We start from the raw sequence: 14,008 nt of genomic DNA on the forward strand, positions 1-14,008 counted from the left end.
AATGAATGTAATGTATTCATGAACCTTAAAACTTGCTTGTAGCTGAGATAAAATTACTTAGAATTTCAAAAATTGAGGTGGGTTTGATAAAAAAAAATCAGCAATTTGCTTACAGAAGGGAGAATATGAGAAATTTTGACCCTAATATATGCACCAACTTGACTGAAATTTGAGTATACATGAACCCTAACTATAACAAAGATAATACTAGAAACAAACATCAACACATTAAGAGAACAAAAAATAATAAGAGAGATTATATAACAGTAACAAGAAACATGAACAAATTGATTGAAATTTCATCAGTACATAAACCCAAATTAGAACAATTGAAGAAGTTAGGGATTAACTTACTGATTACTACCAGACCTTCCTCCTTCTCCCATTGATGGCCTTCTTCACAAGAAAACCAAAAATTGTATCTTCAAATCACCAAACAATACTCAAATGTTCCTGATTTTAGTGAGAGAAACAGACACTCTAAGGCTTGAGATATCGAGTTATTGTTCAATTTGATCGACCAACACCAAAAAGAATCCAGAAATCTCGAAAAGTCAAGGAAACCCGAAACCCTAGCTCTCTCGTGAAGTAGATGAAGAAGAAAATTATGGAAAAATTTGCGCGGGCTATTGGCAGTTAAAACGATTTCCATTAAAGCCTATTTAATATTAGGTTTTTCTTTGAACCGTTGGATCTAAGATACAGATATCCGTCCGATTCAAAGGGTCAAAAATGTCATACTTCACGCGTGTGTTTCGCACACTGACACGTTAACATTGAGTTGACGGTTTCCGTCCAAGTGGGGGTACAGATCAAAAGTTTTAAAAAATCGGGGGTGAAGCCCTAATATCTATATAATATTGGGGGTGTATGTCTAAATCTCCCTAATTATTTCATTATTAGCATGTATGCAATTCTCATATCCTTCTCATATGATTCAATATTTCTTAGCAACAATAAAATAAATGGTTAGCGATAAATAAGAATGAATAGTTTGTAAATTCAACAAAGAAAGGTTCAAATACCTTTTAACTTACCAATCACAATTGACCAAACTTACCAATCTTTTATTTGCTTATAACTTGATCAAGGAGTGAATAATTTCTTCTTCCCTTTAAGCATAGAGCAATTCGTGCTGATAACGTGTTGTGAAACATAAAAGAGGTAGGGAAGAAGAAAGATAATGAAAATATAGACCAAGAGATAAAGACAAGAAGAACTTGATTTGTATTCATATGTTTGTAGAGAATTCTCTACATTGGTACTATGGTACATTGGTACACTTAGGTACATTGGTACACTTAGGTAGAGACCTCTTTATATAGGCCTTTGAAGAGTTACATATCTAATACAAGAGTTACATATAATCAATGGTGCTTGAATACAAATAATGGTGGAGAACTTATGGTGGTGGGAGTTACCAAAGTGTGGTGGTCATCCACCATAAATCAAAGATTTATAACAGTTTCTTTATTTTTCTAAATCTAATTGATCTCTCTCCCTACTATGAATTGTCAGAACAAATGGTCACAAAATCAAAATCAACCAAATCACAGGCTACTCAAAAGTCAATTCAGTCCTTGAGTTTTGGATGTGGCTTTGGAAAAAAAATAAAATATAAGCACCAATAAAACTTGAAACCTCCCTAAAAAGGAAAAAGACATTCACATTTTACTATTAAATGAAAATTTTATTAAATGGAAATTGATTACTATTTTAATTACTAAACCAAAAACCACAATAACCACATTTTTTTTTTCTTTTTTCTTCCAATCTACAATACAATTCACATATTTACATAGTATAAAAAAAAAATCACAAAAGCACACAATTTTTTTTTTTTTTTTTGTAAGGGGTGGATTTTAGTATTTAAATGTCAAAATTGATAGAATGAGAAGAAGAATCAAGAATTTGTTTAGCATGAGAGAGTTCTTGAGTTAAAGACCTAATTTGAGCTTGATATAAAATAGCATGATCAAGAGCTTCAGCTTCTAATTCACCAAGTTGTGAACATAATCTTTCCTCTGCTTCTTCAACTACTAATAATCTCTCTATTGTTCTTTCTAATTCTTCTCTCATCTTCTCTTCTCTTTCTAGACTTTTACTTAATTCTTTCTCTAACTCTTCATTTCTTCTCTTCAATACCTCTTCTTGTTCTGATTGAATCATACTTTGATCCATTGCTTGAAACCCTAACCTGAATTTGAAACAGAATAATTATCTGATAAAAAAAAATTGGGAAGGAATTGAACGGAAAATTGAGGAATTTAGGGAAGATGGGGTTTGTGAAGTTTAGAACTTGGAACACTTTTAGGGTTTTTGAGTTCTTTTCCTTGGTTCAGTTACAACGTTGGTTGGGACTCCAATTATATAGAACTAAAACGGTACGACCAGGTTCAATGTATCTAACTCTAAGGATTACAATTTGGTACATTTTTTCGGGGAAAGAAAAAATAATGGAGTACCATTTTTACAAAAGACCACCCTTGTCACGGAACAACAAAATGCAAAAAGTTTGTACCGATAAACTTTTACATGGGATAAAAAGTTGTTCACCCTCAACCACAATACTAGAGACCACGGAATTTGTCGGTACAAACTTTTACATGGGATAAAAAGTTGTTCCCCTTCCACCACAAACCACCACTTGTTCGACAATGCCTGACGAAATTGTGACGATTCCTAATTCTTTTATTTTCTTTATGCTAAACTCTTTAAAACCTTGACTCTCTCCCGTCTCGGTTGTCACTGTTTCCAAAAAAATAATAAAAAATCTTTGTTGAATTGTTTCGTCTGAGACGAAGGAGCCTCTGGGAAAGCAATACTTTTCTTCGCTGGAATAGAGACATACACCAAGATGAAGAGAGAGAGAGTCAAAGTTCTAGAGAGAAAGATTTAACGAAGAGAGTAGAGAAATAAAGAGGTGGTAAGAAAATGTACCTGTCTCATATTTCAGCCCAAAAAAAATTTTACCTCGAAAATAATTTTTTGTTCATAACACGTTAACACTGACCAAAAAATTATTTTTCACCTATAAGAATTGGAGGTGTTTGTGCCTTTGACTTAAAAGTTACAAAGATTTAAAAATTAGTGGGTGAAATCTGGAAAATGTCAAATTCCAATCAATTCTTTTGTATGGCCATAACATGACTACGGAAATTAACCACTCGGTAGATTTGAGTTGACGTGTAAACAAGTTTTTTGGAGTTTATAACCACTCGAACAAACAAGTGTTGGCGTGTCATGACAAGTTAGAATACGGTCATCAGTGACCTAGATCTCTGAATATACCATAAAATCCAGTACTCGGACCCTTTAGGATTTCTTCAAGTTTTAGCAGATTGAGATTAAACTACTTTTCAAAGAGGATCTTCTCCAAGAATGGGTTATGCTGGTGACCTAAAGTTAGCTTCAACTCGATTTAGCAATAGAATGTCAACATTTCATTCACCTGGAATGGGACTTCATTAGTTAATTGTAGCTCTGCTATTAACGACCCAGGCAAATAATAATCCTGATTGTTGGAAGACCTAAAACATGATAAGTGAGTGATACCGAAAAAACTCCATAACTATTATAGGGTAATAATACATAATTTAATGCACTATTAGAAAAGGAGGAACCCTTGTATATGGCCCAATGAGAGCACACTTATTAGGACATTCTAGCCAGATGCCATTTCAATCTCTTAAACAAATCATAAGAAAGTATATTTACCTTCCACTTTATATAATTTGTTAAGCAAAATACAAAATGATAAAAGAAACTACAAAAATAGATTTACTTCGTCTCTACATAGGTATCGAATGTCCACCAAAAGAGTAGAAAATCGACCATTTAGAAATAAAAAATTAATTAGGAAATAAGATTGTTTGGATCTGGAATAGACTTTGATGTTCAGTCATTTCCATCATTTTTCATTACTTAATGCGTATGTATTGATGTATATCATAATATTTTTTTGAAATATGTGTGATAAAATGTTTATGAATTTCCACACTTTAAGTGACGTTGTTTCTGAAATTTTATTGGAACATATACAATAGTATTTTATATATAAAAGTATACATCAAATTGTAAAAAATTAAACGAATATATCCTACCTAAAAGAGTGAAATAAGAAAAGTAAATAAATAAAATAGTATTTTTTTTTTTTGTTGAAAAATAAATAAAATAGTAGACATCCCTAAAATTTATGAATTAGTCTTCCACCAAACAATGAAATTGAAAGTTTCGTCTTCTATAAGCAATGAAAGTCCACTTTGACATAACGAAAGGGCAAAAAGTTAGAATGAGAAAAAGTTGAGAATTCCTCTAAGTAATGGGGTTACCCAACTCTATAGGCAAAACCCAACTCTTGAGTAAATAAAAAAAACTTATTATTCCACTTGATGTCTCAACTCATTTGTCTTCTCTGCTTTCCAAGTTAATCCCAGCAACTTTATTAATTTTAAATATATATATTATTATTATTTATTTATTTTGAACTAAATATATATATAGTTCACTAAGCAACGCACGTGGAGACCTCCATCGACACCATACTTAAAGCTGAACGTCGACGCCTCTTTTACCAACTTTACATATCCGGCCGGTATTGGATGTATCATCAGAGATGAAGAGTCCACCTTCATTATAGCAGCAACGGACTCGGTGCGATGCCAAAATGCGGAAGAATGTGAAAGTCTAGCCATCCTCTACAGTATCCAATGGGCATTACAATTGGATATCACTCACGCTCATATAGAAAGCGATAATCAATCTTTGATAAATTTTATCAACGGTCACAGTGTCGGACTCCACTGGCAAGCAGTAAAGATTATGCAACAAGTAAAGATCCTTATAGATAAATTCGAGGGCATCATCTTCACGTTTATTCCTAGAGAATGCAATACTCCTGCAGACGCGCTTGCCAAATGGGGAAGAAGGAATGCTTGCAGATATGTGTGGAATTCTGTACCTACGTTTATTTCTGATTTGCTTTAGTTTCTTGGTTGTTCTTTGTACGCTTGGTTTTGGTAAGCGATGTTCCTCTCATAAAAAAAAAAAACAAAAAAAACAAAAAAAAAAGAAAACTACAGATAAACCTTGTTTTCTTTGGGTCCAATAATAGGGGAAAAATTCAAGGAAGCTTTTGGTACTTTTATCCATTATAACCTCATTTGTCTTTTTTCTTTTTTTTCTTTCTAAAATCATAAAACCCTAGCTAAAAGCCTAAAACTAGCAAGTTCTACCTCTATAGAATCCCTAATTTCATTATGTTGAATGATACAAGATCCAATTAGATTTGGGAAGCTTGAAGATATTTTAGAATTGAATTAGTTTCCAAATGGTCTCTAGTTTATGACCAGCTTCCTGCGTAATCCCCTACTTTATTCAAAATACTCAGATGGTCCCATTTTTGCCGTTACCGTCCATTTACCGTTAAAGTCAGATTTTTCTTCCTAAGTTGCCCTTCTTTTAATTCCTTTCTCTCTAAAAATTCTTTGTGATTCATCTTCCCCAAATTAGTTCTCTCCCTAGAATCTCTCTCTCCCTCTCTCTCTCTCTCATCACTCCAAATGTTCATCATCAAAACACTTTCTCTCTCTCTCACACAACAAAACACTTCAGTAGTTTTTTTTTTGTGATAAAATTTTTAGGCCTGAGAATTTGGAGATTGAAAAATGAAGTGTAGAGAGAGGAAGAGATAAAACCAACCCACCATTTATTTCTCTCTCTAAAGTATTCCGTGTTCTTTTTTTTTCTCTCTAAAATCACTAACTTAGGATATAAGATGTACCCTAAGTGACAGCTTTTTCTTCAGATCTAACGCCTAATACTAGTGTACTAATGTAATCCCTAAATTTTGTTTGTCGTTGATGGCGAATTATGAACATCTGAGGTTCATTTCTGATGATAATGAATTTATAGGATTCAACCCGTAATGTTGATGATGAACATTTGGGATATTGACAGATTTATACCAAAATAGAATCTTTTTTAATCAAAATCTGACTTAAATGAAGGTTGTGGTCAGAATCAAATTAGGGTCCATTCTAACATGTTTGTTGGTTCCGTTTTCGATCATCAAATGACATTGATCTCAGATTAGAGATATCGTTGCTGGAAATTTTTAGAGAGAGAAAGTGGTCTATATCGAGTTACTATTGAAGTGTTAGATGATGTTGATGTTTTTTATGCTTTAAGTATTAATCTGATGATGATGATGTTTTTAGAGAGAGAAGTGTTAGATCGTGATGATAATGATGATAATGGTGTTTTTGATGGTGGAAGTGTTACATTATGATGTTTTTAGAGAGAGAAAGTTTTTAAATAGAGAGAAAAAGAGTTGGATATGTCAGAGAATAAGAAAAGGTTGGGGTCTGCTTTGGAAGAGAATAAAAAAAAGTAACGATCATTCGACGGTAACGACAAAAAAGAGGCCATTTCGATATTCTCGATAAATTAGGGGGTCATGCGAGAAGCTTATCACAAATGAGGAGGTCATTTAGAAATAACCCTTCAAAATTTGGGGTGGAGGGGCTTGTTTTTTATGAATAAAAATGTAGCCATTAACTGTTAATTGATTATAATATAGGAATATTGTAATAACGCAATGGAAATATCAAACTAGTAGGGTTTTTGAGTTCTTTTCCTTGGTTCAGTTATAACGTTGGTTGGGCCTCCAATTATATAGAACTAAAACGGTATGACCAGGTTCAATGTATCTAAGGAATACGATTTGGTACATTTTCTTGGGGAAAGAAAAAAATACTCCAGAGTACCATTTTGGCAAAAGACCACCCTTGTGAAGAAACAACAAAATGAAAAATAGTACTCCAAGAGACCACAAAATTTACGGAAATTTATCCGTATAAACTTTTACGTGGGATAAAAAGTTGTTCACCCTCCACCACAATACAAGAGACCACGGAATTTGTCGGTACAAACTTTTACATGGGATAAAAAGTTGTTCCCCCTCCACCACAGACCACCACTTGTTCGACAATGCCTGACGAAATTGTGACGATTCCTAATTCTTTTATTTTCTTTATGCTAAACTCTTTAAAACCTTGACTCTCTCCCGTCTCGGTTGTCACTGTTTCAACAAAAAAAAAATCTTTGCTGAATTGTTTCGTCTGAGACGAAGGAGCCTCTAGCAAAGCAATACTTTTCTTCGCTGGAATAGAGACATACACCAAGATGAAGAGAGAGAGAGAGAGAGAGTCAAAGTTCTAGAGAGAAAGATTTAACAAAGAGAGTAGAGAAATAAAGAGGTGGTAAGAAAATGTAACTGTCTCATATTTCAGCCCAAAAAAATTTTAACCTCGAAAATCTTTTTTTTTGTTCATAACACATTAACGCTGACCAAAAAATTAGTTTTCACCTATAAGAATTGGAGGTGTTTGTGCCTTTGACTTAAAAGTCACAAAGATTTAAAAATTAGTGGGTGAAATCTGGAAAATGTCAAATTCCATTCAATTCTTTTGTATGGCCATAACATGACTACGGAAATTAACCACTCGGTAGATTTAAGTTGACGTGTAAACAAGTGTTTTGGAGTTTATAACCACTCGAACAAACAAGTGTTGGCGTGTCATGACAAGTTAGAATACGGTCATCAGTGACCTAGATCTCTGAATATACCATAAAATCCAGTACTCGGACCCTTTAGGATTTCTTCAAGTTTTAGCAGATTGAGATTAAACTACTTTTCAAAGAGGATCTTCTCCAAGAATGGGTTATGCTTGTGACCTAAAGTTAGCTTCAACTCGATTTAGCAATAGAATGTCAACATTTCATTCACCTGGAATGGGACTTCATCAGTTAATTGTAGCTCTGCGATTAACGACCCAGGCAAATAATAATCCTGATTGTTGGAAGACCTAAAACATGATAAGTGAGTGATACCGAAAAAACTCCATAACTATTATAGGGTAATAATACATAATTTAATGCACTATTAGAAAAGGAGGAACCCTTGTATATGGCCCAATGAGAGCACACTTATTAGGACACTCTAGACAGATGCCATTTCAATCTCTTAAACAAATCATAAGAAAGTATATTTACCTTCCACTTTATATAATTTGTTAAGCAAAATACAAAATGATAAAAGAAACTACAAAAATAGATTTACTTCGTCTCTACATAGGTATCGAATGTCCACCAAAAGAGTAGAAAATCGACCATTTAGAAATAAAAAATTAATTAGAAAATAAGATTGTTTGGATCTGGAATAGACTTTGATGTTCAGTCATTTCCATCATTTTTCATTACTTAATGCGTATGTATTGATGTATATCATAATATTTTTTTGAAATATGTGTGATAAAATGTTTATGAATTTACACACTTTAAGTGACGTTGTTTCTGAAATTTTATTGGAACATATACAATAGTATTTTATATATAAAAGTATACATCAAATTGTAAAAAATTAAACGAATATATCCTACCTAAAAGAGTAAAATAAGAAAAGTAAATAAATAAAATAGTAGACATCCCTAAAATTTATGGATTAGTCTTCCACCAAACAATGAAATTGAAAGTTTCGTCTTCTATAAGCAATGAAAGTCCACTTTGACATAAAAGGGCAAAGTTAGAATGAGAAAAAGTTGAGAATTCCTCTCAAGTAATGGGGTTACCCAGCTCTATAGGCAAAACCCAACTCTTGAGTAAATAAAAAACTTATTATTCCACTTGATGTCTCAACTCATTTGTCTTCTCTGCTTTCCAAGTTAATCCCAGCAACTTTATTAATTTTAAATATATATTAATTGTAAAGAATTTTTGGAACTAGATAATCTATACTAATTATGAGAAATGATTAATAAAGGTTATCTACCTAAAAGGTCATCTTCATATAAGAGGGTTTTTTTTTTACCTCGAATTTCATTCTAATAGATCAGCAACCAGTGGTGAATTTTAGTACAGTAAGGACCAGTCTAACTCTAAACTCTAAACTCTAAAATGGTTAGAAAATAGCTTCTACCTCTAACTTGTATGTATTTCTCTTAGTACTTTGAGAAATACAAAATAAAATAGATACAATTTGTTCAAGACTCTTTGAATTACTTAGATTTGAGTTGTCAAGTGGTTGGAAGTATTGACATGAACTCTAAAATTCTGGAGGTCTCAGGTTCGACTTCCGGAATGGTGGAAATTTATGATTTATTCAACTTGGATTATAAAAGGTGTAAATAATGTAATAAATTTGTCGGGTTTTAGATCTCTTTCATGTTATTGAATTTTAGGTCTCTTTCATTAATAATTTAACTTAGGCGGTTATTATGTTTATCTCATCTTCATGATGTATCAAATGCCTTGTAACGACTAACAGACATCGTAGTCGATTTCTCAAAAACAAAAAGAAAAAGGAAAAAAGAAAAAATATGACTAAGAAATTAAGCACCTGCACAAATGAATGTAAAAGAACAAAGTGTTAATGAGATACAAGTGAAACCGAGCAAAAATGAAAATTGATCTAACAATTGTATAAAAAACCGTAGTATCCGATCCGAGATATACAGACATCAATGACGTTAGAAGTCGGTTAACTTTGAATCCAAATTGGTAACTCTAAGATCTGAGTAGAGATTTTCAGCGGGGACGATAGCCTAAGTTAATCTATAGCGAGATTCTCCACAATTCACGACGTATTAATGTTCTTGATGCTTGAAATCCTGAGACCTAAAATGTTTAAAGATTAAACTTCTTATAACTCCAACCAAGAATAGTCCCACAATCCATAAAAGGTATTCTTCCATTCATTTTATGATTGTTTATGACGTGTTCATGGGAGTGAGTGTGCATGCGTCAGTTCTAAAATGAAATCCCACCAATTTAGGTTAGCCAATCACTTTACAAACTTGGTAAACGACTCACCCTTTTCTCTATATAGGTTTTAAGAAGACTCAACCGAGTCTGTGTGTGAAGTGAAGATCGAGAAGGAGAGAGAGGGATGAACCGAACAGGATGAGTGAAGAAGAGATATTGAAAATGATTTCTATGTATTCATTTAGGTTGTTATACAAGTATATATAGGTTAGTGTATGATAAGATATTAAGAAGATACAATCTAGAATAATCTTAACAACTAGAGTTTGTTAGTTGACTAAGTACATGAGGGTGTTGGTGAGTGTTGACACACCCAAGTGGTCGGGTGTGTTTGTGTATACATGTGTATACGTTAATACTCCCCCTCAAGTTGGAGCAGAAATCGAAGTGATGCCCAACTTGCGAATGATCTTCTGAAACTGATCCGCACCCAGAGGCTTTGTAAATATGTCGGCGAGTTGCTCAGTCGTTGGAGTGAATCGTGGTGCAATTAAGTTGTTCTTTATCTTCTCCCGAACAAGGTGGCAGTCAATTTCAATGTGCTTCGTTCGTTCGTGAAATACTGGATTATCGGCAATGTGGAGCGCAGCACGGTTGTCGCAGTAGAATGACATAGGGTCAGAGTGATCAACACCTAGATCCTGAAGTAAAAATTTTAACCATTGAAGTTCGCAAGAGAGAGAAGCCATTGCCCTGTATTCGGCCTCAACAGACGATCGAGCGATTGTCGATTGCTTTTTAGACTTCCAGGATAGCGGGCTATTACCAAGCATTGTTAGATAGCCCGTGGTTGATTTTCGAGTGGAGGGACATCCGGCCCAATCGGAGTCACAATAACCAGACACATGAAGTGAACTTGTTGAAGATAAGAAAATACCATGACCAAAAGATCCTTTAAGGTATCTTAGAACCCTATGTGCAGCATCAAGGTGTGACGTGTGAGGGTTTTGCATGAACTGACTTAACGTGTTAACCGCATACATGATGTCTGGTCTGGTTACCGTAAGATAAATGAGACGACCAATTAGACGTCGATAAACGGTAGGATCAGTAAGAGGAGAACCTTCGTCCGGACGAAGGCGAAGTTTCTGTTCCATCGGAAATGAAGAAGGCCGAGAAGCAGTGAGACCGGAATCTTCAAGAATGTCAAGTGTGTAACGACGTTGACATAAAAAAATTCCTTTGGAAGATCTGGACACCTCAATCCCGAGAAAATATTGTAAATCACCCAGATCTTTTAAGGAGAAAGTGCGATCCAAAAAAGATTTTAGATCAGAAATTGCAGATTCATTAGAGCCAGTGATGATGATATCATCAACATAGACCAAAACATAGATAGAAATAGATTTGTTTTTGAAAGTGAAAAGAGAATAATCGGCCATGGACTGGGTGAATCCCTTTTGTAATAAGACCGAAGAAAACTTGGCGAACCATTGACGAGAGGCTTGCTTGAGACCATAAAGAGATTTGTTTAATTTGCAAACACGAGTCTCCCTCTGACTAGAAAATCCAGGCGGAAGTTTCATAAATACCTCTTCTTCAAGATCCCCTTGAAGAAAAGCGTTGTTGACATCAAGTTGATGGAGAGACCATCCTCGAATTGCTGCGATTGACAAAAGTGCTCGGACCGAGACAAGTTTAGCTACAGGGGCAAATGTGTCATTATAGTCAAGGCCTTCGACCTGAGTATAGCCTTTGGCAACCAAACGGGCTTTGTACCGTTCAATCGAACCATCAGATCGATGTTTGATTTTATAGACCCATTTGCAGCCAATGGGTTTCTTACCAGGAGGAAGGGTTACCAAGGACCAGGTATTATTAGATTCTAATGCAGAAATTTCCTTTGCCATAGCGTCACGCCAGTGAGGAGATGTCATGGCTTGAGAATAAGATCTTGGTTCGATGTTTGAGATCACCGAAGTAAGAAAAGCTCTATGTTGTGAAGAGATCGAGTCTACATTTATAATATTAGGTAAAGGGTGATCAACCTCGGAAGTAGGAGATTGGATGGCAGTACAAATATAATCCTTTAAATGGATGGGTGGTCGACGAGTCCGAATAGAACGGACTGTTGTATCTGCTGGACCGGGAGTGACAACTTGATGGGAGGTGCCTCCAGAATCTTGAGATTCAATATTAACGTTGGTGTCTAAGATAGGTTCGGTGGTGGGGGTGCCCACAGAATCCGAACTAGAAGATGAGTGATGGTCTCCCGAGGTGCCTATATGGACCGACGGGTCAGTGGAGTGGTCCACTATATTGCCCGACTGATGTAAGAGAGATTGAGAAGTAGATTTGAATTGGAAAGAACCGTCGTCCGAAATTCGAATAAATGGACGGACAGGAATCCGGTCGGGAGAAGGATTGCCGACGGTAGACATGGGGAATCGGTCCTCATAAAAAATAACGTCACGAGATATAAAAATTTTTCGTGATTGGATAGAAAATACTTTGTATCCCTTTTGACCATGAGGGTAGCCCAAAAAAATACCCGGAATTGAACGTGGATCAAGTTTAGTTTTAGGTGAGGGATGACGGGCGAAGCATAAACAACCAAAAACCCGAAGATGGGAAATGGTTGGAGGAGAACCGAGGAGCTTCTCGTGTGGGGATAACCCATCGAGAAGAGGTGTAGGTAATTTGTTAATTATATAGACGGCCGCTAGAATACATTCGGCCCAAAAATCAAGTGGGAGATTTGCTTGTAAACGTAGTGAGCGGGCAACTTCCAAAATATGGCGATGTTTCCTTTCGACAACCCCATTTTGTTGGGGGGTGTAAGGACACGATCGTTGATGGATAATACCATTTTCGTGAAGCCAAGTTTGGATGTCACGATTTAAGAATTCAGTTCCATTGTCGGAACGGATTGTTTGTATTTGAGGAAAAGGGATGTCTCCTTGACCGGATTTAAGTGTATTGATAGAAGAACCAAATTGAGTCTTAATAAAACGTAAAAAATTCATAAGATAATTTTTAGTATCTGATTTAGAGGAAAGAAAAAATACCCAAGTACATCGAGAGAAATCATCGACGATGGTGAGAAAAAAACGACTTCCGGAAAGAGAAGGGAGAGAAAAAGGACCCCATAGGTCAACATGAATAAGTTCAAAAGGTTTGGAAGTAGTAGACGTACTAATGGGAAATGGTAGTCTAGTTTGCTTTGATAAAGGACAAACATTGCAAGAATTCTTATTCAATGAATTAAACGGAATACACGGAATTTTATTCACTAAATACTTGAAACGAGAAAAACTCGGATGTCCTAGGCGACAATGCCATAAATCCGAAATATTATTGCAATTAAATAACGAAGAAAACAAAATTCTAGGTTCCGTGTGAAGAAAATATAAGCCGTCCCTTTAATCACCATGTCCAATCTTCTTTCCCGTTATTCGGTCCTGAAAGGTACACGAAGAAGAATTGAAAATCACTTCACAATCAAGTGATTTAGATATTTCAGAAACGGAGATTAAATGAAATTTAAAACATGGAATATGTAATACATGTTGTAAAGAGAGAGAGCTTGAAAAAGATACCGAACCAATGTGAGATACACGAACTCGACTATCGTCGGGTAATCGGACAAAGAAATTAGGCGGAGCTAGATAATAAATAGAAAACAAAGATAAATCCGAACATATATGTCGGGAAGCACCCGAGTCTATAACCCAGGGGGTGTGGTTAGAATAATTACCTGTAAGGTTCACATGCGGGTCGGTATTGGAAGGACCAGGAGAAGACGTTGAAGGTTGGACCGGTGGGGTGCCTACAGAGGATCGGGACTGTTGGGACAGTAAGTTGCATAAGTTCACATATTGCTCGTGGGACATAGAAGTGGCTAGGGGCGCCTCCTTGTTGGCTGGAACCGAGTGGACAGCAGCAGCAGTATGGTGTTGTCGAGGACGAGGTGGATATCCGTGGATCTTATAGCAAGTAGTGATTAGATGACCATGCATAGGACAGTTTTCACAAAATGGACGTGGACGTTTAGTATGTGGTTTCTCAATGTTGTCAACTTTGTCCGATCGATTAAAATGTCCATGAGTCGATTGATGAACCGCAAGGGCAACACCTTCTGGAGTAATAACATTGTCATTCATAATGTTTTGTTGCACTTCTTCTTGCTTGACCAAGCTATGTATACGTAATATAGATGGAAACGGGTCCATAAGCAAGATTTGGC

The sequence above is a fragment of the Eschscholzia californica genome, unplaced genomic scaffold (assembly GCF_041429995.1).
Source record: "Eschscholzia californica isolate CP2 unplaced genomic scaffold, dmEscCali1.0.p SCAF_6, whole genome shotgun sequence".
In the NCBI taxonomy this organism is placed as follows: domain Eukaryota; kingdom Viridiplantae; phylum Streptophyta; class Magnoliopsida; order Ranunculales; family Papaveraceae; genus Eschscholzia; species Eschscholzia californica.